A 27,912-nucleotide genomic window follows, 5' to 3' on the forward strand; every position below is an offset into this window, starting at 1 on the left:
TCATTAACAATTTCGAAAAATCTCTCCCGTCACGTTATCGTGTCGGCCATTTTGACGTCTTGTATTTGATGTAAATGTATTACGACGCGCTGTCAATGTGACTGGCTTACTGAGGTAGTTCTTTACAGACCTTTCTCATCTAATGAGGATATGATTTGAATACATGTGCTGCGTAAGATGTTTCTGAAGAGCATGTTGTCCATCCATACGCCCATGTCACCTCTCTTTTTGAGGAACTATTTTACTCCGCGATGTAGCTGGTTGTTGTATGGCTATCAGTGTAAACATGAAGTCACACGTACTAAATAGAATTGTGTTTAGATCTTGGCCTACATCCTTTGGGGTAAGAAATTGTGATAAAAAATTATAAGAATTGACCTTCACTTTGTGTGAGTTTATTGGAGTATGAACCTTCATAGAGTGAGGGCCAAACATTGTATGAACGTCTTCGCAAGCTCCGACGTTCATACAGTTTGGCCCTCAATCTATGAAGGTTCATACTCCAATGAACTCACACAAAGTGAAGGTCAATTCTTAAATATCTTTTCTCTCAGTCCAGTGCACAGTGAGGTGTAAATGCAAAGTGCAGGGGTGAAAACAAAGGTTTTTAAAGTTGGACACAGAGATTTATTTAGTTGATTTAGTGGCGGGAAATCCATGAGCTGCAAAATGTATGATGCAGGTTCAAATGATATCAATAAATAATTATAATAATCATGCACAGATGTATTTTATTCAAACTTCTAATTATAGACAGTCAAGGCATGTGTATCAGAATCACGCCGACAGCAACATATAAAATGCAATGTTCTATTTACCTATGTACCTCTCAAGTGCAATTGGGTAGATTTAGGCGGATGTTTCTCGGATCTCGGTAAGTAGAATGGCGAATAGCATAACCCATACAGGATTCAACATTATGAAATACTGTGAATAATGTATCATTACCTTTACCATATTGACATTGTTTTTGTTAATATGTATGTTTCGTTTATAGTAAAGTGTTATTTAACATGTTTATAGTACCAACATGCATTTACAGATTTAATAGATAAATCTATTTTTACTTGGTGACAAGTAATTTTCAATGATAGTTTGAAAGGAAAACCGTTTTGTGAAATGGAAGGTCGTGTCTGCTTGGAAACCGCTGACTTTAAGCGCAGGAAAGTATGCGAACTATATATACTGAACTGTAAAAGAAACGTCACTTCATGAAAATAATTCAATTAAGTTGAAAGTTGAAATATCAATGCGTTTTTTGGAGGAGGTATCTCTTTTTTGACGTTAATCTGTATTCAAATTTAATATTATGGAATATGGAAATAATGGGTCCCCAAAACGCAGCTTAACAAACAGCCATGGTTCAAAGTTCCGAATGCTTTCCGAATGGCATATGTATATATTAAATCAAGTGTTCTTTATTATTGGTCAAAATGAGTGCAATCAAAATCTGCGTTGTTGTCACGTATAGTGTATAGATTATCACTAAATGATGTGAATTCTGGTATCTGTAAAGGGGTTACTATCGTAAACTCAGTACTAGAAGGTCTGGGGTGATGTTCGGCTGTCACAAGATATTTGATTGAAAGCATTCGAGATAAAATTCATTATTACTGGCAATTGAAAGCATCTTAAAGGGAGATAACTCTAAAACGTTTGGATAGGTTATTCAGGTCATCGGCAGGAGTTATCCTTTCCTGTCTAACTTTTACAGCGAGCTACACGTGGGTAACATTCACAGTCCATATCGCCGCGTAGAAGGAGCAGCATGGCGATCAAAAGGAAGAGTGGAGTGTCTGTTAAGACAAGGAGGACAGGACGAAAACAGGCGAGGTTTGACAGTGACCGGGGACCGCAGACAACTGAGCAGGCCGCCGCTGCAGACATCCAGTGCCAGCCGTCCGCTCCCTTCCAAGATGTCGCCATATCGGGTGAGGTTATTCGTAACATATTTTCAATTACTCCTCCTGAAACTCTAGGTATGTCCCATCCTTAGTTAGGCCCATCTAACAAGCTCTTTCGAAAGCATGGTAGGTACTAGTCGCTCTTCCGTCCCGGGCTTGTCAAACGACACGTCCAATGCAGCACATGTATGTTTCGCTCCCCTGTCCACGGCGACATCCACACAGCAATTGTCTCCGATATCAGCCAAATGTGTATTCCACTAGCTGGGGATGATTTGGGGGGTATTGTCCCACAGCATATTAAAGAAAATATTTGGAATCATGAGTATGTGGATTTAGCCATAATGCTCAAAACAACTAAGGGGTCACCATATTCTGATAGAGGTTTAGTAAGGGCCTAGATAATAGAGACAATCTGGAGATAGTAAACCGCCAGCAGTCCAAGATTAACAATGTCGAAGAGTGGAGATCAGCTTTCTTGGTTTTTACCAGCATTTATATTGAGAAATTTCCTGCTAGAGCTCAACAGTTGTTGAAGTACATGGCTATCATTCGGACAGCTTATCACAGGCTAAAGAGGGGTGGCTGGAAACACTACGATCAGCAATTTAGACTGCCTCTTTCGCGTTACCCACTGACGCCTTGGTCTAAAATTAACCGTGAATTATGGTTGTTATTCATGACCACACAATCGTACAACCCAGGCATGCAATATTTGAGCGGCATTCAGCTTACAAACCTAGATCTTCTGCCATGTTGCACACACCGGCATTTGTCACACGTCAAACCGTACACATTGCACACGTCAAATCGTACATGCTTTGACTTAAACCGTACACATTGCACACGTCGATTTTGCAAGATTTTTATATCTTTACACTTTGCAGCAAGCCGCATCCAGCTGAGGCTTGCAAGTCACAATTGTCACAGCAAGCAAAAAACAAATCCCCAAACTGAGTGAACCAGTAACTATCCAAGATAAAGGGTCTTCTCCAATAAATTTGCAAGTGTTTAAAGTCCTATTTATCAGACTATCCTAGGTATAAGGAGGCATCCTACGTGTGGCAAAGTATTAATGCTGGATTTAGCTTAGGCAATACTGGCGTTTACACACTTTGTCCTGCAAAACCTAAAATCTGCTTACCAATATCCACAACCTGTTCAACAGAAAATAGACAAAGAAATAAGTTTAGGCAGGATTGCAGGACCCTACGTTATAGCCCCGCTGTCAGAATTTAGAATATCTACCATAGGACTGGTTCCCCAAAAAACCCCTGGCGAGTTCAGACTTATTCATCACTTATCATATCCAGAGGGTTCATCAATAAATGACAATACTGATGTTGTCACATACACCTGCATTGATGATGCGATTGTCTTGGTACAGGGTTTAGGCAAAAGAGCACTTTTGGCCAAAGCAGATATAAAACGTGCATTTGGGCTTTTCCCAATAAAGAAAGAAGATTTTAATTTGGTTGGTTTTCAAATTCAAGGTAGTTATTACTTTGATATGTGCCTTCCAATGGGCTGTAAAATCAGTTGTTCTGTATCCGATTTTTTTTCAACATTTTTGCAATGGGCCACACAACGCACGCACCCAAAAGCAGAGGTTTTTCATTACCTAGATGATTTTCTCTTTGGGGGATCAGCCAATACAATACAGTGTCAACGAAGTTTGGATATTTCTGGATATTTGCCATAGTCTTTGTTACGGGAGGTATGAACGGCAGGGGTTCCCGCTAATACCACACATAACAATTACAAGAATCACACAACAATCTCTGAAGTTTAAGGGGCGGTCGGGTAGCCTAGTGGTTAAAGCGTTCGCTTGTTACGCCGAAGACCCGGGTTCGATTCCCGATATGGGTACAATGTGTGAAGCCCATTTCTGGTGTCCCCCGCCGTGATATTGCTGGCATATTGCTAAAAGCGGCGTAAAACCATACTCACTCACTCACTCACTCACTCTGAAGTTCAAAGCTAGATTTAATAATTAAAACAAAGATAAGTATATAACAATTCTCAGTTACTTGGCAAGGCACTCATACACATCTATTTAGGCAAAGCAATATGGCAAATGTGCAATTTAGATAATGGTCACCTCAGATTTCTTGACATCACATTCCCAATGAATTCCATTTCACATTGTTCCAAACTTATATATCACAGTTCCTTCGAAGCGTCGACATGACCTTCTAACTTTGTCTCCGGACATAACGCTGGGCTGAACTGCCCTCGTTCAGTTAAACCATATTTCTCCCTCTCCAATTCTTTTTCCTTCCCTTTTCTGTTCGATAACTTGCCCTCATATAGTAAACAAATTTCCAAGTAAGCTATCTACTTCAGCACACAACAAAAGGTTGAGCGGCCCACACCAATCAGTTACCAAGCCAACTCAAACTCCAATCACCCCACAAGCACGCTTTTCCCCGTCAGGCAGCTTGCTTAACTCAATCAAGCATTGGACCCCTTGTGAACCACACAAATATACAACGTCACTCATAACATCTTTGAGTAACAATAGCAGCAGAAAAGACCGTACTACCATGCACTTGCCTTACATTTCTGGGCATAGAAATTGACACAGAGGCAATGGAAGCAAGAATCCCTGCTGAGAAAATCATACAATGTCAGCAAGCAATACCAGATTTACTTAGGCAAAACAAAGTCCTACTTAAACAAATACAATCACTACTGGGTTTTCTGAATTTTATCTGCAGGACCATACCAATAGGCCGTCCTTTCTCTCGCAGGCTAATTGATGGTACTCGACATGCAAAAAATCCCAATCATCATGTTCGCTTGACACAAGGAGTCAAAAAGGTTTTACAAGTGTGGCAGGAATTCCTGCATCAGCACAATGGAGTCTTAATGTTTCTGGATAAAGAATAGCATTCAAACACAGAGCTCTACCTTTGTACAGATCTGGAGGTGAGGGGAGAGATTTCGGCCTATATTTTGGGCATCAGTGGTCATATGAGGCTTGGCCATCCGAGTGGAGAAAAGCTGTATTTACTGTGGACATAGCCTTTTTGGAGTTCTTTCCAATTCTGTTTGCAGTACAGCTAAGGGCAGATCAGCATGTAAACAAGAAAATTATATTTCATTCAGACAACCAATCAGTTGTGACGATTCTGAACATATTGACATCTAAGTCTGCACGTGTCATGGTTCTTGTTAGGCCTTTTGTGCTTCACTGTTTACAGCGCAACATCTTACTAGGGGGAAAGTGTATTTTAGGTAGTAAGAATGCTATAACTCGTTTTCAATTTCATCGACTAGCACAGCTGGCTCCCAATTTCATTATGCGACCAACAGACATACCAAGCCAACACTGGGACGACTGGAAACTGAAGCTATCAGACTACTAGAGCTTTCACAAGCTGACAACACTAAGAAAGCTTATACAATTGCTTAGCATTCCTTTGCCAGGTTTAGATCAACTTACAAATGCAACATACCAGAACTATGTCTAGCCACTATAGAACACTTACTTCAATATATCTCATATTTATCTCTGCACAACAGAGCTCCCCTCCCTCCCCGCTCATCGATGGTTACCCTCGTGGGTTATCTCCCCGGGGTTTTGAGCTGCTCGGGTGCTTCATAATGGTGATAGGTTATTATTTGTGATAGGTATCTCCCCCAGGGTACCGCCACCAATACTGAATAAACTGCGCCCATATTATGCCACACCCAAGTGTTTTGTTTTCACGTTTGATGTTTTAATTGTTTGGTTTTCATGAATGGATGTCACAATTTTTCCTGTGATAATGCGGATTCGATACAATAGTCCAGAGATCATTTATATCACAAAGACTTCAAGACCAATATTTACAGGTCTGGAAAAACACAATTACAAACTCATCTTTTCAGATTATGAAAGACTTATATAATTTTAGTGAGTGAGTATGGTTTTACGCCGCTTTTAGCAATATTCCAGCAATATCACGGCGGGGGACACCAGAAATGGGCTTCACACATTGTACCCATATCGGGAATCGAACCCGGGTCTTCGGCGTGACGAGCGAACGCTTTAACCACTAGGCTACCCGACCGCCCCTATATAATATGAGCAACACATTAATATTTAGGATGTAAAATACAGAATGCCCCTATAATACTTTAGATTATTAAATCAGCGACCCCCAGTAGAAACTGGCAGATGAAAAAATGTATCATTGTATGAAAGAAGCTGTCAACTCTGTAATCAAAAGGATATTTGAGACGAATTACACCATATTTTGTATGTACTTTTTTCAGTAACAAACGCCTTAGATATCTGCCGGCATACTTCACACATCATCCAGATGTTCTGAAGTTCCGTTCTCTCGTCTAAGGCCGAAAAATTAAAATGCTTAAAAATCTCGGTAAATTTTGCTATTGATTCCAACGCAATTTTAGTCCTACCGGTAATTTCAGTGAGGACGTAATAGCTACACAATCATTGTGTGCTGTTAACATTAAAAAACAGATATGTGAGTATTATGCACCCAACAGACACGCTAAAATCCAAACTGCGCCGTGCATGAACATGCACGTGCAAACTGTGAATCACCACATTAATGTCCAGGAGATGTCTTTATTAATGTGTATTGAAAGATTAATTATTTAAATTTCAAATATTTATTTATCAAACTATATCTTAAGGATAGTTTCTTTTCTCCGCTAGTATTTTATAAAACAAGGAGAAATTCACTCCCAAATAGAGCATGAACTACCATTTTTGTCTGTCACCGATTTATCCAACAGTAACATCATTTCTGACGAGATTTCACCACTACTATACGATATAAGTATCAGATACTACTTCATATACATCTCCTTAAATTTGGTACGCCAAAATGAAAATGAATCAGGCTGATTAAAAGATATGGTGGAAAATACATACCTGTCACATTATTAACAATGTTATAAATGGCCCATGCAGCACTTTTACCAGAAGGCTTACATTTTTAAGTTCATTCTTTCGATATACTTACAGATGTTGACATTACGGTTGCTCAATAACGATTCCGCAGATACAATAGTAATAAAAAAAATATCTATATCCCACGTGGAGTCAACTAAAACTGATCTCATATCATGATACATGACAATAAATAATCATACATATATTGCCATGAATAAGACAACAGACACACATTCCCATGTTAGTTCCCCTTGCGGATAGTAATTACATGCGTTTAAGGTTCCAGGACTTACTGCGCCACCTGCGTTTTTTTCGATTGGCTGTCGAAGGTATTACAAAGCTTGTAACTGGCAACTCAATGTCAAAACTTCTCGGGAACTCTCTGCAAAGTAAGTATATACTTTACCTTGCGAATGGGTTAATTGAAGATGTGATCATCATTGCTTGGGGGTTATAGTAGTAGACGACGTTTAGAAATTATGTCTTTGAGTATTATAGAATCGCTTAGATGTAGCTTGTAAGTGTAAGATTCCTGGAAGAACTCACATCACCGACGGATTCTATAATATATAATAGAATAGAATACTTTTACAGACTTGTATGCACAATCAAACCGTATCATCACAATGATCATACCAACTCCTCACTATGATAATGGGGGCACGGGTGGCCCAGTCGTCTAAGGCGCCGCGATTCGCTGTGCAGAGTTGCGTCCCTTGGGCACGCCAGAAACCTATGATTGTGGGTTCGAATCCCGGTTCGCTCCGATTATGTTTCTAGGTTTGTCAGCACAATATCCGTGCTCGTGGGTTTCACCGAAGTGGTAAACGTCTGAGACCTGCATCACTTCGGGCTTTCCTCCCACATGAAGCTGACACGCCGCGATATGACTGGAATACTGTTAAAAGCGGCGTTTAGCCCAACTCACTCACTCATTCACACTATGATAATACAAAATCCTCACAATGATCACATAAAATATCCACAATCATCAATCAAAATTCAACACAGTGGGCATTCCGGTTCCCAGCAGCCAATGCTTGTGGGAAGAGGCGTTTGCATGGATCAGGTGGTCAGGCTTGGTGACTTTGATAATGTGTCGTCGTACCCGGACGACGTGGGACGGTGGTAATTAAATCCATCAATGGTTTGTCTTGTCCAGATTCGAATATTTACTGACCGCCGGCATACAGCCGGAATGAAAAACAACAATGATAATATGTGTACATATACGTATATTGCGCTAGACTCCATACAGAAGGTGCATACTCACAGCGCTAACTATACCCCGGTCAATGAAACAGTGTGCACTCGATTTTCATTCTAAGCTCCCTGTGGAGTATTCAACCCAAGCTGCCTGGGACACACTAGAAGATTAACAGCCACTTTAATCTCACCTACCGAGTACCCATTCACTGCTTGGTGAACAGAGGCACAATTCGAACAAAGTTACTTATCTCAGGAGACACCACATGTGCTACATGTGCTTCAATGTGGAGCAGGAACGAAGCCCTAGAAACTCTCAGGAGACTCTCGCCCGGGGTCACACATCTCCCAATGTCAGTCAGTAGATTGGGAGGTACCAAACCTAAGGCACCGAGAACAATGGGGAGTCGGACAACTTGGTACTTGGGATGCAAGTGTGACATTTCGAAAGCGAGCTTTACATACTTGCCATGTTTTGCCTGAATCTTGTCAATCACATTAGTGTCAAAAGGGACAGAAAATTAAAAAGATATAAATGATTTCAATGGATTTATCAAAAAGTAGAAGAACGGGTTTATAGGCCTGGATACGTCTGAGGCTGTATACGGGCCTGTTCCAAAGAATTTTGTAGTTATCATTTTCCATGACGCCCTCTACATATTCTGGGTCGTACAATGGATGGACCTATGTGTTAAAACCACAAGCATTACGAAGACGGTAATAAAATGATCGAGCCACTCCATAATGTCGCTTAAGTTACTGTGTTTGTGCCAAAGCCGGGCATTTGCTGACAATGTGTCGGACAGTCTCATTAAATTCATTACATAATCTACATCTCGTATTTACATTTTAATGCAAAATTATTATCGTTATTAATATTATTATTATTATGAGAACTAATATGTAGATATATGCTCGGGTTTAATTTATTTCAGTGCGTGATGTGGCCAAACATGATTTCTCTGTCCTTGCTGTTGGCGGTGACTTTAACATCCGTGATTGAGGAAGGGCTTGCAGTTGAAGAGGGCGCTGTTGAAAAACCCATTATGTTTGTTGACGTTGAAGTCATGAAGAAACCATTATCTGAAGGTTAGTGTTTCACTAGTCAGATTCAGGGCAGCATTTAAAACGAGGTTGTTGGTTATGTTTCGCCACAGACAACTATTTTCCAACAGTCTGTAAATATTCGAGTCTGGGCCACAGAGACCAGCGATTAATATCATTAGCAACGGCACACACACAGCCGTTTTACAATACTACATATTAACCAAGTCATCTGACCATCCGAACCCCTAAGTTGCTTCATAAGACAAGTATGGGTTACCAGGTGCGTGTCAAAAATGAATGTATAAAGAGTATGTATGTAAATGTTACAAGTAGAGTGAATTCAGAGACACAGCTTCTTTGATATATCCTCAATGTAGGATTTTGTTTGGGCGTTTCTTTGTTAACATGAAAACGTGTGTTTTTTCACAATAACAATATCACAAAGGCAGATTAGACACGGGACAGTTGACATTCCTTGCATATTCATGGCATCAGTTGCGTGTGCAAGATGTATCAGGTCAAAAAAGACGCTGTTGGTCAACCTAATTAGACATTCATAGATGTTTTCTCAGTTTGTCACACGTCTCAAAGTACAACGTCTAGACATCGACTACAAATAAACACCAAATCGGCATAGTCACCCTTTTAATGAAATTCTGGTTACAAATGATATAGTCAGCGTCAGTTTAGTGGTGTCACGCAGATAATAAGTAATAAAAGTAGGAAAGCTTACATTGTTTAGAAACGGATCATGTGGCTTGAAAGCATAACCTCAGCCTTCCGATGACACTCTAACACACATTGAAATGTCTACCAACCTGTAGTTGATTCTGTCTAACTTGCAGCATACCAACACCTTGACCTCTCTCCTCTATATAAATAAATCGTATTTCTAACTTCCAAGAGGGCAGTTCAATTGCATCTGGAATGAACCATTTTTTTTACCAACATCGAATACTACATGTCATGTCTTGCACGAACATGGCCATGAGCTACGTGGTTACTGGTTGCGTTCAGGCGTGAGTTTTGGGTAGCATTTCTCATAACCTTCTATCATGCACTTTTCATTATTTTATTATAGTCATTGTCTATTTCCAGTTTCAAAAAAGCATTCAATCAGTGTTACATAAGCATTGATAACCTGTTCTTTAACTGTTGGCGAGGTCCACCATATCTTTGCACAGTGCTTATATTTTACGGTATTCTATCATAGTTAAAAAAAAGCGTTTCATATAGTAAGGCATACATGTATAAATGGAAATAATATGGCATAAACGATGAATTATTAGATGACTGGATCGCCGATTAGGTTAGCAGCCCGCAAACAATCTGTCTTTTTTGGCACTTTGCCTGACACTAAGTGTTAAAAAGTGGAGCACTACAGGGATCGGAACTAGGCCCTTTCCTGGTGCTTGTGTCCATCAATGATGTAACTGATAAACGTACATGTTTGAGTGGAGTTATTATCATGTGGAATCCCAAAAACCCAAGTTGAATGTGCTTAAATGTTTGCAATCACAAACATCCAAGTTAAATTCTGTCTAAACATTTGATTGTTCCACTATTCCACACGATAAACGGATCACCTTTATTTCTTGATCCATGGGCACCTGTTACTAAATCTGCTGATAATAGATATAGTTAAATCTCTATATCCTCATTGATAACATCTATGTGAAGACATAAGGCAAGACGTAGGCATCTCAGTGAGCACCAATTGCGCTCCCATTCTTGTTGATCTGTTTCTCTATGTATATAAATCGGTGTTTCTGGTCGGATTGGCAAAACCAAACCAAGAGAATTTGGCCGCGAAGTTTAACTTAAGCTTCAAAGTATATCTAAGATCTGAAAACGTTCCATAATGATCAAAGCGCCAAGTGCCCTCCACTGTGCACCCACCTGAATTAGAAATAATAGAGACCAGTGAAACTGCCTCATCTCTATCATATTTAGATCCATGCATAATGATTCAGAGTGACAAAAGAATCTTTTGAGGTACAGTGAGTGAGTGAGTGAGTATGGTTTTACGCCGCTTTTAGCAATATTCCAGCAATATTACGGCGGGGGACACCAGAAATGGGCTTCACACATTGCAACCCCTTTTGAGGTACAGTCGCGCATGCTCTTTCTACGACACATTCAGAAAGCGTCATAAAACCCTTGCTCAAAAGGTTGTGATCAGCCTTATAATAAGGCCTCCGCAAAGCTTTTGAAAGATTCTTTGTAGACATGTGGCGGACATTTCCAGTTTGGACGCATCAATGATATCCGATGCAATTTCCTATTTTGACTTGTACCATATATTCCTGTGTTTTTTATGTGAACAATTGATTTTCCTGCCATCGCCGGCGCATGATGCGATCACCGTTTCGTGAACACCAGGTACAATCGAACTTTGATGCTTATGATGTGGAAGGAATCATACATTGGACCTTTAGTTGATATTTCTTATGATTGTGGAATTGTTTTTTGCCATTTTTTACCCCTCTCAGTCGTTGAACAATGTTATATAACCAAGTATGTAATTTATGCACTTTGAACATACATATAAAGTTTGGGACGGTTGCACCAAAGATCTGAGTGACAGATTGCAAAGCTTGAACATGACACAGCAAGACTGTTAACTGGAAGTCATACTCCTGTTCAAAAGTTATATTTTGAAACTTATTGGGAACGCTTATCTGAGCTTAGGAGAATCCTAAGTTGCGTTTATTTTTGTAAATGCACAGCATATGACACTACCACACCTTCAAGGTCTAGTACCTTACTCTTACTCTCTCGGGATAAAAATAACATACAACCCTATAGAACTGCTCATAACATTCCTTTATTACGTACTGTAAGATTTCTGCTTCTTCGTTCATACAATCCTCTATTCCCCATACAATGAAAGGAATACTGAAATCTTGTCTGGATTTAAATCCAGTACGAGAACAGATAATACATTCCAACCATATTTCTCATATGGTCTCGGAATAATTAAAATCATAATTAATAATTAAGACATGGTGATTATAGACAAGGTTTAAACGGGGAACCAAATTGCAAATGTGGCAGCACATGCGAAAACTTAAATGAGCTAGACAAAAATTGATGCACTCACTATTGTTAATTGTGGAAACTACTTTTAATGGTAATATATAGGGCTATCTAAGTTGTGGCAACTTGTTCACAGTACTTTCCAAGTGAATACGATATATTTGAACAATACTAGTATATGAAAATAGGTAAAGTTAGCAAGTTTCAAATATGCAATTCTGCGCCTTGGTTCATTTAACTTTAAATTGATGAGATTAGATAATATTTGATATCCCTTTATTGCCGAAGCATACACAATGATACGAATCTTTGCATTTATGATATCAAGGTCGTGTGGGGAATTTACTATACACTCTGCTTCCTTCATGCTTCGTAGAACATTAAGGGGAGCGAACAGTATATGTTATACACAAACCAGAGAACAATCACAAGCAATATCCCTTCTTACTGTAACTGTGTTGATTTATTTTTTACAGAGTGGTCTGCGGAGGAATGTGCAGGGGATTTAGACATAAACGGTTGTATTGACAAGACTGAACAAAAAGAGGCAACAAAAAAAGCACCCAAAGCATGGAAGAATAAGTTAAATGCAATGCGGAAGGGAAGAAGAAAAAAGTGGCAGCAGAGGATGGCCAAAATCAGAAAAATGGTGAGGGAAATGCAGAAGGGAAAGATAAACGATGGGAAAAAGACAACTTGGGCATGGAAGATGTTGCAAGCAATCCTCAAAGGAAAAAAAACAATAGCCAAAGTTAAGGCGACCTTGGGCAAGAAAAAGTTGAGGCGGATGAGGTCAGGAAAGGGTAAAGGGAAAAGGTGGGCGTCGAGGATGTTACTGGCACTCCTGGATGGAACCAAAACAATATCGCAGGTTAAGGAGACTATAAGAAGGCAAAAGCTGAAGAAGTTGCAGTCGCAGAATGAGGAAGAAATTAATGAAGAAAAGACAGTAGAAGAAGCAGATCTGCTGGAGAGGAGTGCAAGGGTGCTGCGGATAGTGAAGCCTGTATGAAGGAGATGGCAGAAATAAATGATGGGAAAAAGACAACTTGGGCATGGAAGATGTTGCAAGCAATCCTGAAAGGAAACAAGACAATAGCAGAAGTTAGGGGAACAGTCGGCAAGCAAAAGTTGAGGCGGATGAGGTCAGGAAAGGGTAAAGGGAAAAGGTGGGCGTGGATGATGTTACTGGCACTCCTGGATGGAACCAAAACAATATCGCAAGTTAAGGAGACCATAGGGAAGCAGAAGCTGAAGAAGTTGCAGTCGCAGAATGAGGAAGAAATTAATGAAGAAAAGACAGTAGAAGAAGCAGATCTGCTGGAGAAGTTAGAAGGAGAGGAGTGCAAGGGTGCTGCGGATAGTGAAGCCTGTATGAAAGATATGGCAGAAATAAATGATGGGAAAAAGACAACTTGGGCATGGAAGATGTTGCAAGCAATTCTGAAAGGAAACAAGACAATAGCAGAAGTTAGGAGAACAGTTGGCAAGCAAAAGTTGAGGCGGATGAGGTCAGAAAAGGGTAAAGGGAAAAGGTGGGCGTTTAGGATGTTACTGGCACTCCTGGATGGAACCAAAACAATATCCCAGGTTAAGGAGACCATAGGGAAGCAGAAGCTGAAGAAGTTGCAGTCGCAGAATGAGGAAGAAATTAATGAAGAAAAGACAGTAGAAGAAGCAGATCTGCTGGAGAAGTTAGAAGGAGAGGAGTGCAAGGGTGCTGCGGATAGTGAAGCCTGTATGAAGGAGATGGCAGAAATAAATGATGGGGAAAAGACAACCTGGGCATGGAAGATGTTGCAAGCAATCCTGAAAGGAAACAAGACAATAGCAGAAATTAGGGGAACAGTCGGCAAGCAAAAGTTGAGGCGGATGAGGTCAGAAAAGGGTAAAGGGAAAAGGTGGGCGTGGATGATGTTACTGGCACTCCTGGATGGAACCAAAACAATATCGCAAGTTAAGGAGACCATAGGGAAGCAGAAGCTGAAGAAGTTGCAGTCGCAGAATGAGGAAGAAATTAATGAAGAAAAGACAGTAGACGAAGCAGATCTGCTGGAGAAGTTAGAAGGAGAGGAGTGCAAGGGTGCTGCGGATAGTGAAGCCTGTATGAAGGAGATGGCAGAAATAAATGATGGGAAAAAGACAACTTGGGCATGGAAGATGTTGCAAGCAATCCTGAAAGGAAACAAGACAATAGCAGAAATTAGGGGAACAGTCGGCAAGCAAAAGTTGAGGCGGATGAGGTCAGAAAAGGGTAAAGGGAAAAGGTGGGCGTGGATGATGTTACTGGCACTCCTGGATGGAACCAAAACAATATCGCAAGTTAAGGAGACCATAGGGAAGCAGAAGCTGAAGAAGTTGCAGTCGCAGAATGAGGAAGAAATTAATGAAGAAAAGACAGTAGAAGAAGCAGATCTGCTGGAGAAGTTAGAAGGAGAGGAGTGCAAGGTTGCTGCGGATAGTGAAGCCTGTATGAAGGAGATGGCAGAAATAAATGATGGGAAAAAGACAACCTGGGCATGGAAGATGTTGCAAGCAATCCTGAAAGGAAACAAGACAATAGCAGAAGTTAGGGGAACAGTCGGCAAGCAAAAGTTGAGGCGGATGAGGTCAGAAAAGGGTAAAGGGAAAAGGTGGGCGTGGATGATGTTACTGGCACTCCTGGATGGAACCAAAACAATATCGCAAGTTAAGGAGACCATAGGGAAGCAGAAGCTGAAGAAGTTGCAGTCGCAGAATGAGGAAGAAATTAATGAAGAAAAGACAGTAGAAGAAGCAGATCTGCTGGAGAAGTTAGAAGGAGAGGAGTGCAAGGGTGCTGCGGATAGTGAAGCCTGTATGAAGGAGATGGCAGAAATAAATGATGGGAAAAAGACAACTTGGGCATGGAAGATGTTGCAAGCAATCCTGAAAGGAAACAAGACAATAGCAGAAATTAGGGGAACAGTCGGCAAGCAAAAGTTGAGGCAGATGAGGTCAGAAAAGGGTAAAGGGAAAAGGTGGGCGTGGATGATGTTACTGGCACTCCTGGATGGAACCAAAACAATATCGCAAGTTAAGGAGACCATAGGGAAGCAGGAGCTGAAGAAGTTGCAGTCGCAGAATGAGGAAGAAATTAATGAAGAAAAGACAGTAGAAGAAGCAGATCTGCTGGAGAAGTTAGAAGGAGAGGAGTGCAAGGGTGCTGCGGATAGTGAAGCCTGTATGAAGGAGATGGCAGAAATAAATGATGGGAAAAAGACAACCTGGGCATGGAAGATGTTGCAAGCAATCCTGAAAGGAAACAAGACAATAGCAGAAATTAGGGGAACAGTCGGCAAGCAAAAGTTGAGGCGGATGAGGTCAGAAAAGGGTAAAGGGAAAAGGTGGGCGTGGAGGATGTTACTGGCACTCCTGGATGGAACCAAAACAATATCGCAAGTTAAGGAGACCATAGGGAAGCAGGAGCTGAAGAAGTTGCAGTCGCAGAATGAGGAAGAAATTAATGAAGAAAAGACAGTAGAAGAAGCAGATCTGCTGGAGAAGTTAGAAGGAGAGGAGTGCAAGGGTGCTGCGGATAGTGAAGCCTGTATGAAGGAGATGGCAGAAATAAATGATGGGGAAAAGACAACTTGGGCATGGAAGATGTTGCAAGCAATCCTGAAAGGAAACAAGACAATAGCAGAAATTAGGGGAACAGTCGGCAAGCAAAAGTTGAGGCGGATGAGGTCAGAAAAGGGTAAAGGGAAAAGGTGGGCGTTTAGGATGTTACTGGCACTCCTGGATGGAACCAAAACAATATCGCAAGTTAAGGAGACCATAGGGAAGCAGAAGCTGAAGAAGTTGCAGTCGCAGAATGAGGAAGAAATTAATGAAGAAAAGACAGTAGAAGAAGCAGATCTGCTGGAGAAGTTAGAAGGAGAGGAGTGCAAGGGTGCTGCGGATAGTGAAGCCTGTATGAAGGAGATGGCAGAAATAAATGATGGGAAAAAGACAACCTGGGCATGGAAGATGTTGCAAGCAATCCTGAAAGGAAACAAGACAATAGCAGAAATTAGGGGAACAGTCGGCAAGCAAAAGTTGAGGCGGATGAGGTCAGAAAAGGGTAAAGGGAAAAGGTGGGCGTGGAGGATGTTACTGGCACTCCTGGATGGAACCAAAACAATATCGCAAGTTAAGGAGACCATAGGGAAGCAGGAGCTGAAGAAGTTGCAGTCGCAGAATGAGGAAGAAATTAATGAAGAAAAGACAGTAGAAGAAGCAGATCTGCTGGAGAAGTTAGAAGGAGAGGAGTGCAAGGGTGCTGCGGATAGTGAAGCCTGTATGAAGGAGATGGCAGAAATAAATGATGGGAAAAAGACAACCTGGGCATGGAAGATGTTGCAAGCAATCCTGAAAGGAAACAAGACAATAGCAGAAATTAGGGGAACAGTCGGCAAGCAAAAGTTGAGGCGGATGAGGTCAGAAAAGGGTAAAGGGAAAAGGTGGGCGTTTAGGATGTTACTGGCACTCCTGGATGGAACCAAAACAATATCGCAAGTTAAGGAGACCATAGGGAAGCAGAAGCTGAAGAAGTTGCAGTCGCAGAATGAGGAAGAAATTAATGAAGAAAAGACAGTAGAAGAAGCAGATCTGCTGGAGAAGTTAGAAGGAGAGGAGTGCAAGGGTGCTGCGGATAGTGAAGCCTGTATGAAGGAGATGGCAGAAATAAATGATGGGGAAAAGACAACTTGGGCATGGAAGATGTTGCAAGCAATCCTGAAAGGAAACAAGACAATAGCAGAAATTAGGGGAACAGTCGGCAAGCAAAAGTTGAGGCGGATGAGGTCAGAAAAGGGTAAAGGGAAAAGGTGGGCGTGGAGGATGTTACTGGCACTCCTGGATGGAACCAAAACAATATCGCAAGTTAAGGAGACCATAGGGAAGCAGAAGCTGAAGAAGTTGCAGTCGCAGAATGAGGAAGAAATTAATGAAGAAAAGACAGTAGAAGAAGCAGATCTGCTGGAGAAGTTAGAAGGAGAGGAGTGCAAGGGTGCTGCGGATAGTGAAGCCTGTTTGAAGAAGATGGCAGAAATAAATGATGGGAAAAAGACAACTTGGGCATGGAAGATGTTGCAAGCAATCCTGAAAGGAAACAAGACAATAGCAGAAGTTAGGGGAACAGTCGGCAAGCAAAAGTTGAGGCGGATGAGGTCAGAAAAGGGTAAAGGGAAAAGGTGGGCGTGGATGATGTTACTGGCACTCCTGGATGGAACCAAAACTATATCACAGGTTAAGGAGACCATAGGGAAGCAGAAGCTGAAGAAGTTGCAGTCGCAGAATGAGGAAGAAATTAATGAAGAAAAGACAGTAGAAGAAGCAGATCTGCTGGAGAAGTTAGAAGGAGAGGAGTGCAAGGGTGCTACGGATAGTGAAGCCTGTACGAAAGAGATGGCAGAAATAAATGATGGGAAAAAGACAACTTGGGCATGGAAGATGTTGAAGGCGATCCTGAAAGGAAACAAGACAATAGCAGAAATTAGGGAATTAGTCGGCAAGCGAAAGTTGAGGCGGATGAGGTTAGGAAAGGGTAAAGGGAAAAGGTGGGCGTTGAGGATGTTACTGGCACTCCTGGATGGAACCAAAACAATATTGCAGGTTAAGGAGACCATAGGGAAGCAGAAGCTGAAGAAGTTGCAGTCGCAGAATGAGGAAGAAATTAATGAAGAAAAGACAGTAGAAGAAGCAGATCTGCTGGAGATGTTAGAAGGAGAGGAGTGCAAGGGTGCTGCGGATAGTGAAGCCTGTATGAAGGAGATGGCAGAAATAAATGATGGGAAAAAGACAACCTGGGCATGGAAGATGTTGCAAGCAATCCTGAAAGGAAACAAGACAATAGCAGAAGTTAGGGGAACAGTCGGCAAGCAAAAGTTGAGGCGGATGAGGTCAGAAAAGGGTAAAGGGAAAAGGTGGGCGTTTAGGATGTTACTGGCACTCCTGGATGGAACCAAAACAATATCCCAGGTTAAGGAGACCATAGGGAAGCAGAAGCTGAAGAAGTTGCAGTCGCAGAATGAGGAAGAAATTAATGAAGAAAAGACAGTAGAAGAAGCAGATCTGCTGGAGAAGTTAGAAGGAGAGGAGTGCAAGGGTGCTGCGGATAGTGAAGCCTGTATGAAGGAGATGGCAGAAATAAATGATGGGAAAAAGACAACTTGGGCATGGAAGATGTTGCAAGCAATCCTGAAAGGAAACAAGACAATAGCAGAAGTTAGGGGAACAGTCGGCAAGCGAAAGTTGAGGCGGATGAGGTCAGGAAAGGGTAAAGGGAAAAGGTGGGCGTTGAGGATGTTACTGGCACTCCTGGATGGAACCAAAACAATATCGCAGGTTAGGAAATTGAAAGTGCCGTCGGAAATTGGGGCGGAACGTGCAGAAGAATGCAAGGGAGCTTCTGACATTGATGCTTGTATGAAGAAGCTTGGAAAAGCTAATGGTCGAAAAAGGCCATCCTTGGGAGGTAAATTTTTACAGGCTATCCGGAATAAAATAAGACCAAGACAAGCAAATTACCAGGAAGTTTCTTGAGAAAAGGGAAGAAATTAACGAAAAGAATATTGTGTGGAGAATTAATTAGACGTTAAGCAAGGGAGGAAGATGATGCATTCGCGTTAAGCATGTATGCGAATGGTGCCATAAGAAGCAATATTGTCTTTTTTATGAAATGAATAATAGTAGAAGCTTTAGTAACAATAAATGGTCGTGCTAGCAGTAATGATGTTATTTAAATAAAAGTTATTCAAGATGAATTGTTGTTTTGTTCTTCCTTTTTGGACATTGACATTATTTGCTCCGGAAATGAAATTGATAATCGTCCCGCTATTACAGCTGCCCAAGAACCACTGTATCGGCTCATATTATGTGTAGATTTTCACTCGCGAATTTCCAGATAGTGTTTGGTCGAAGCAAGGCACGAAGTTGGAATAGAAATTACATGGAAATCTCCCATAGAAACTGGTAAGTGGTAATGATAAGCTATTATCCCTGACGAACTTTCTGAACTCCTGACCTTTCACGTGGACTGTATACAACACGAGTAATTTCAGCGAGAAACAAGGGAAAAGAGAATACTAGCAGATTACTATGCAACCAGGGACGGAATGCTGTACATGTTCCAAGAGCGAAAGACACAATGGTTGGTGTATATATATATATATATATATATATATATAGAGAGAGAGAGAGAGAGAGAGAGAGAGAGAGAGATAAAATACAAAAGTCCAAAGATGAGCTGTATAATTTACTCAAACGGTTTCACGCATGTAATTTTCAAGAGTAATTAGGGAAACTATACGAAGGCAAAAGCTGAAGAAGTTGCAGTCGCAGAATGAGGAAGAAATTAATGAACAAAAGACAGGATTACATATATAGACAGGATGACTATCCTCGGTGGATTTAATACATATATAATGAGTGAGTGAGTTGGGTTTTACACCGCTTTTAACAGTGTTCCAGTTATATCACGGCGTGTCAGCTTAATGTGGGAGGAAACGCCATCCCTACGCCAACCTACACCATCACTACGCTATCCGACACCATCACGATACCATCGCTGCGCCATCACTACGCCACCCTACACCATCATTACGCCCCCTCCACAATCACAACGCCATCACTACGCCAACCTACACCATCGCTACATCATCGCTACGCCATCACTACGCCACCCTACACCATCACTACGCCACCCAACACCATCCCTCCGCCACCCTACGCCATCCTACACCATAACTACGCAAACCTACGTTATACCTACACCATCACTACACCATTGCCACGCCATCACTACACAAACCTTCGATATACCTACACCATCACTACACCATTGCCACGCCATCACTACGCAAACCTACGCTAAACCTACACCATCACTACGCCACCCTACACCATCACTACACAAACCTACGTTATACCTACACCATCACTACACCATTGCCACGCCATCACTACGCAAACCTACGCTATACCTACACCATCACTACACCATTGCCACGCCATCACTATGCAAACCTACGCTATACCTACACCATCACTACACCATTGCCACGCCATCACTACGCAAACCTACGCTGTACCTACACCATCACTACGCCATCACTACGCAAACCCTGAGCACAAAATAGGCGCTAGGTTATTTTCGATGCGAGCAATGTATAGTTCAATGTCTGAACTCGTTTATATCTGAACATACCAACAATTGCAGAAACTCCGTGAGTTCTGGTGATCACCTGAACTGTCATAGATCCAGGTTTTGTACCGGTGCATTCGTAATCGGTCACCTCTCCGTGTCTGGCTTGACAGATGGAACGAGTGCACACAAAGAACCTGAAAAGACGATCGATAATATCGTATTTGCTTAATATTCACTTTTTTTTGTCAGGGAACACTGATTCTTGTTAGTGTCGTAGATCAGCTATTTCCGCGGAGAAGTACTAGAGTTTTGTGTACGCCACTTGCTCCGTCTTTTATAATCAACTAATCCCAACAGCGTAAAAAGTAGCGTCATCAAAGAATACTCTCCTTCGGACATGCACAGAACTGAGGTTTCCTGATATGATATTCTGATGTGATACGTGTATATTTACAAAACTGCATCTATCAGTAAGATTAATTATTATCTCCATATTGCTGTATTTGTCATTCTCATCGACAATAATATGTTGTGTTTGTGTTTTCGGCTACATCATGGAAACCTCCGCAAAAGACGAGTCTCGACGCGACGGCACAGACGCGAATATTCCACATTGAACACACACTAGTCATGGGTTCTAATCAGGAATGCCAAGATTATTATCATTGCCGAGTTGGCACCATTCGCTTGCCCGTGGTTAATAAAAGTGGTCAACGTTGCCTGCGTCACTTTATGTGTTCCTTCTATATTACGCTGATACACTGCCGGGCAAAATAACGTATACACAATTATGAACATTGGATTTGACTAAAACAGTACAAACGTTATCAAAACGTTACAAGACTAGCCTGTTGTAAAATACTCATTGTTTATGATCCATGTCTATGGTTCGCGTATCAAATATTTCAATTACTATTTCTTGTTTGCCACTATCAAAGATGTGTATTCTTCTGCCCTGCAATTTATATATATAAATGAAATACTGTTAACACTGGCGTTAAAACCACTCACCAAAACTCACTCCTTGAATGTCGTCGAATCGGCAATCAGGAAAGCCGTATCTCTTGTTGGTCGTTGCCGTCGTTTTCAGATTAAATGACATAGCTAGAATACTGGTTATTCCAGTTTGTTCACACCTTCAACACAACACCATCGTTCCAGTACTTAAATATTTTATTTTCCTTCAAGCAATCTTATATCCTTCAGATAGTGGGGCCCACCCGGCTTATTCCTCATTCCGCATAATCAATCCGGACAACAGTGGATCAGTGATATTTCATGATTACGCGTTTGATAAGACAATCGACGCAGCAGTACCAAAGGATTTGTTCACTGCAGATTGCTAGCGCCAAATTGATGAGTACGTCAGATTTGACAGCAATAACATGTTTACTCATTCAGTCACTGATGGGATAATGTGATATTAATCATGACAGGTAATAGAAGGAAAACCTACACATGCACATTACTGAAATGAGATATCTATACAATTGTATTGGTGCTCAATCGCCATAACGGTAGACTGGACCAGTCGTCATTTTGTTTATAAACAAACTGTTCAAACATTAATTTTCATATTACCATAAACAAAGAAACAAACCAATCTAACATTTTGTAACACTGTTCCAAACAATCCCAAGGGGATAAGGGAAATGTATCTGTTTTTAGAAACTATTTTATTACATTCATATGAGAAACAGGGATCGGACTCCTAAAGTATCGATGACCACACATGAAAGGGGCCACTATCAGCTGAAACAGTGACGTCAGGATAATGAAGAAGGATGTCCTCATATGGTAAAACAAGCGTCAGGTGCGCCTGTGTACCCCCCTTGTATATTAAATATCGACAAGACATCCTGTAATAAGAAATTATGAAATCATACACATACCTATATCCATATTTAGATAAACAGAATGATAACTTTGGAAAGTGAGTACGTTGTAACAGTATACTGGATACTATAGCCCCTTTCCCACACCATACAAAAGCCGACGCGCTTGTGTTACACATACAGCACGTGAAGTGGTCGTGAACATTGCAGGTACACATGTCTCAACACAGGCTGCATGTTCATTACAAACATCGTCATGGCACGTCGTAGAGGGCCTGTTGCATTAAGATGGCAGCTTATTGGTATGAACAATGCGGGGAAATTGGACGTCAACGTGCGCAGAAATACTGACCACGTGAAGTTAAGGACAGGTCACGCCCCGGTCAGCCTCGCAAGACATCCAGGAGAGAACATACAACATTATTAAGGCTCGTTAAACGACGACCATTTGACCTGGTGCAGTTTGAAAGTCACAGCGACTACCAGGCAGAGCGATGTCAACCAGAACCATCGATCAGAAACTGTCTGAAAATAGCTGGATATAGATCAAGCCAGAAGACCAATCATATGTCGCTTGTTAACTCAGGCCCATAACGCGGGTCGTTTAGCATGGTCTAATCAACCTTTAAACGGGTATATTGCATCCTGGCATCCTGGCGGAGACTCAATTTTTTTCCTAGTAAAAATCGGTTTGTGTTGCACATGGTAGACGGCCGTACACGTGTCTGTAAGCAGGCAAATACAGCCATGGCTGCACAGAACGTGCTTGAGACCCGACCATTAGGTGGGGATCGGTCATCGTATGGGGGTGTTTTTAATTCAGTTATAAACTTGACTGTTTCGGGTAATCTGAACGGACCTAGATATCAGCATACCATCCTGGAGTCAGCAGTTATCCCCCTTTTTGACAAAATACCAAATATGTACTGAGTGAAAACGTGTGGATATATTTGTAAAATGATCCAATACTGTACTGTATGCACAATGTGTTTTCGGGCCTGTTCTCTTTTATACAATAAACATTTTAATTGAAATGACAAAGACTACGACAGCCAGATAAAACTACTCGAAGACATGTAAACATTGTGGCATTATCTAATTTCAGTCATTTGCTTAGTAATATGAAAGACAACATAAATAATATGCTTCATAGTGTAGATATGTTTTCTACTTACTTTGTCTTACATTTCATGATTTAAGAGTGTCTCTACGTCGCATATTCTTTCATATTTCAAAACAATCATATAGCAAACGTATTGTTTGTTACGTATTCCAGCTATATATGGCGACAGCCTGAAAATAATCGAGTTTGTACCAGACAGTCGAGTGATTAATATTATGAGCAACGATCCACGCTTGGGGCTACCATGACATGACATCAACCAAGGCACTGATCCTAAAGACCAACCAATCCTTTATCGTCGCCTCTGACGACAAGAACCTTTTTACACACCAATAGCCTTCATCAATGTTCAACTATGTACTAACTGAATAAGATGAAACGACACACTGTACAAAGATTAGTGTTTGTCAATGTTTAACATTAATCATTTTAAAATTTGTGTGGCAATATTTAAACTTGTGACTTTAATGCTCAACATATGGTGCTGATTTCATCTCAATATCTTCTTGGCTAAAAATGATCATAAACAGGTATTCATTACGTATCAAAAAGATCTATGAATCATATGAATTGAATGGAGCACAAGTTAATTTCAAGATTTCTTGTTTAACGTTAATTGACTCTTACAGACTGATTTACTAGTGTCAAGCATGATTCACACGTTATGTTACAGTCTTGTGTGTCTTGCTTCCAATAACAATAAGTGAAAAGGGAAAGATTGTTCAACCGAAAACAATGCATCAAGACAGCAAGTCACCTGTTCTGGAATTACATTGCATACATCTATGAGCAGGATGGCTTTATGCAACATAAAATGTTCTCATACCAAGCCGACCCCAATCACATAATCAATAATACTGGTCTCGCCACGATTAGATTTGCATAAACTGCTGATAAGAGAATCACAAAAACAACCTTATCAGCATAATACCATGCAAATACATATATCAGTTGTCTCTATAAGTATGTCTCCTCTCCTAATGTTGAACATTATCATATATATGAGTAACAGCGTATCTGAAGCATCCGCCGGTTTGAATAGCAGTAATTATCTTGTGAACGGGTATATCTTAATGTGAGATCACATCTGAAGATTGGCATCAAAGAAGATATTTTGTAGGTACACTTTTATTCAAATGGGTCACAATAAACTTTCGTTTATAAACATTACAATAGGTTTGTTTGTTTGTTGTTTAACGCCGCAGTCAGCAATATTCCTGCTATATGACGGCGGTCTGAAAATAATCGAGTCTGGACAAGACAATCCAGTGATTGACATCATGAGCATCGATCCACGCAATTTGAATCGATGACATGCATCAACCAAGTCAGCGAGCCTGACCACCCAATCCCGTTAGACGCCTTTTACGACAAGCATAGTCGCCTTTTAAGGCAAGCATATGTTGCTGAAGACCTACTTTTGCATGATTACTTAATGGCATTCCTATGTATATAGGCTAAATGTAGGAGTTATAATTGTTATCTTACAGCAAGTAACATTTCCCAAAACATATTCGTTAACGTTGTACCTTTTGACAATTAATGTTTACAGACAAGATAAATCTTGCAATTATTATAAGTATAGTGTTATGAATAACAGACTAGAAACCTCAGATTTTTCCTTCTTTTCTTTTTATGTAGGTAATTTCCTGAGTTAAAGGTTTCGGGTTTTATCGCAACACCTGTGTATTTTGTGATTGGATGTAGGCAGATATCCAAATACCCAAATATCAAATCTCAAAGGAATCTCCGTGTGGTAAGTATGCGTGTATCATAACGTCTGAGAGCATGTGTTGATGCTGCGAAATCTGATGCCTCTTCTGAGGTTCATAGCACTGATGTGTTATTTCCATGATGTGGCAGTATAAAATATGATTCAAGACCCGAGCGTTGCATTATTTAGTGAATAAATATGTTTTTACGCCGCTTTTAGCAATACTACAGCAATATCCTGTTAGGCCCGCGGGCGTTTCCCGCGCTCGCTGTTTTACATTTTCAACTTAAAGCCCGTGTTTTATAATTAACGTAATAGTTCTTCCATATAACTTAAGATGAAGTGCCCTTGTTTCTGATTTTCAAATCCGAGGGGAAATTCCGATTCATAAGCTAGTTCAAAACAGACCAACAAGCAGGGCACCACAATTGGTGTCAATGGGGATACCTCCTTGTTGCAGAAGTTACTTGTCCATAATGATTTATAATGATGCAATCCCAAATCTGCTTACGATATTTTGTCTTCCATTAAATTATACAGCCAACACCTCCATTCTGAATACACACAAACCCTGACAAGAGGACACAAACGAAGTGAATTAGTACTCATATTCTGCATAGTCGGGACTGGATTTAAAATGCCACACACAAATTTAGATAAGGTTTTGAATTTACTCAATATTATACTTATGATACCAATTACATGTAGTATGTACATAATAAATTTCAGGTCCAAAGCGAGCGCTATAAGCCATGATAGGTTTCCATGTCTGAAGGGGCTGTTGGTTAACGCCGTGTTTAAAGCGTTGGTTCTTCATGCGGAAGGTACGGGTTCGACTCACCACATTGGTACACACACCAAATATGGTGATATGGCGGTAGAAATTTGCAAAAAGCGTGTAAAATACCTACTTGCTCATTCGCTCTCCACAAATGTGTTATCACTCCTTAATTGTGAACGGCGCCTAAAATAAATGAATATTTCATGAGACATGTTGTTCTCAGTTGTCTATAATTCTTATATTTGGGGCAATCGTCGGCAGATTAATATCTGCATATCTGTTCGTAACACAGGAATGTAATGGAGATGTGATGTCATATGCATGTAAAAACGCACTCTTATGCTTTCAGACATGGTGGTTCCAAGTATCATGGTGGGGCTATTGCTGATGTTGATTTCTGTAACGGTTCCGACTGCGGTAAAGTCTGCGGAATATGATGTTAGCGAACAATGGTCTCAAGTGTTTTCTGACTTCCATATTATCCAGATACCTTCAGTCGAAGGTTAGAGTTTCTCTCTTTGATCGGTTCCAGGACTCGACGATATTTGTGACAAATTGTGAAAACATTTTGACACAACAAGACTGGGCATTCAATCGGATTATCTTGATCCTACATGATATAAGTTTATGTGTTTCTTTTCACAAAATGTATATCCTTCATGATGCGACGAGCAAACAACATGCATTTGCACCGATGTTCCTAAAGAAGTGGGGCGGTCGGGTAGCCTAGTGGTTAAAGCGTTCGCTCGTCACGCCGAAGATCCGGGTTCGATTACCGACATGGGTACAATGTGTGAAGCCCATTTCTGGTGTCCCCCGCCGTGATAATGCTGGAATATTGCTAAAAGCGGCGTAAAACCATACTCAGTCAGTCAGTCCTAAAGAAGTGAAATATCGGAGTGCAGCGTTAAACAACAAACAACAAAATATGTATACTAGTATTTAAATGTCGTCATTAATCACTGACTAAATGTCTAAATATGGTTTATTATATTTGTATATCGTATTAGTTGTTTTGTCGATAAAAAGCTGCAAACGTTGTACCCATGATAACAGTTATTTGTTTGTTGTTTAGCGGGGCATTCAGCGCTATTCACGCTATGGGTTGGCGATTATGTCAGTGATGGCATACCAGTGACTGGCGCCATGAACTTCGATCCATGCGTGTGGGATACGATGAAATGGAATTAACCAAGTTACCGAGCCTGACTACCCGATCCAATTGGTTGCCTCTTACCACAAGGTTTCTGGGGACCTATACATGTATTCGTACCCGAAATCTGCACGGGACCGTGCCGACATTAAGGCATAATTAAGTTTACTATGTGGGCTGTATATATCGTAAATCTTGTTATTGAATCTGTGATGTGTTTACAGAAGGGTCCAAGGTGAAATGCGAGTGGCCTCTGAACATTAAAGCCTGTATAGAGAAGATGGAAGCGAAGGAGGGTTTGGAAATGATAACTGAGGCGAAGGGGAAGTTAAAAGCAATGCTGAAGAGTAGAAATAATATACTGCATGACGGTTTGGTATTGTGGCTAAACAAAAAGGTCAAAGACATGAAGACACAGGGAGAGGAGTGGGAGAAACGTGTAAAGGATATTAAACAAGGGAAGAAGAAGGAGATGGGAACAGAAGACGAACATATGCCGAAAAGAAAGCGAAAGAAGACTGATGATAAGGAGAAGATGGAAGAAACAGACAGACAGAGGCAGCCATGAGGATCCAGGACAGGAGAATATGTTTCAGGGAAAGACGAAAGAAATCGGAATCAAAGAAATGGCAAATCAGCAAATAGAGATCACGAAAGAGGAGAAGGGTGATGAGCGCCGGAACGAGTTGGAGGAAATGGCAAAGGAAGGAGGATTGAATGAAAGTGCAATGAGAATCAAATCAAATCAGATCATACAGACGATACAGCAGGCGTGGCAAAAGAAGAAGGAGAAACACAAAACAAAGATGTTGGAAATGCAACAGAAGAAAGAGACGGGGAAGGTCAATACTGCCTAAATACTCAATAAACTGATGTTTACAGTTGTGGCCACCATGTTATAAATTTGTGATAAGCGTTTTTGTTATCTGTGAAATTCATGTCCATTCCTTTCAACTGTTTAAGAAAATGTTAATCATACATGCATCTCCTCAAAGGTAGCCAATGCGCCTTTATGTAGAAATCAGGTACATATTTTCAAAAGCAGACTA

At 40.8% G+C, this 27,912-nt stretch overlaps 1 pseudogene; it reads left to right on the forward strand.

The window, feature by feature from the left end:
• The first annotated feature begins 1,795 nt into the window (after window positions 1–1,795).
• Window positions 1,796–18,795, forward strand: LOC139443329 (titin homolog; annotated as a pseudogene).
• The last annotated feature ends 9,117 nt before the right edge of the window (window positions 18,796–27,912 follow it).

Source organism: Haliotis cracherodii, unplaced genomic scaffold, assembly GCF_022045235.1.
Source record: "Haliotis cracherodii isolate W230 unplaced genomic scaffold, xgHalCrac1.p SCAF_5, whole genome shotgun sequence".
Classification (NCBI taxonomy): Eukaryota; Metazoa; Mollusca; class Gastropoda; order Lepetellida; family Haliotidae; genus Haliotis; species Haliotis cracherodii.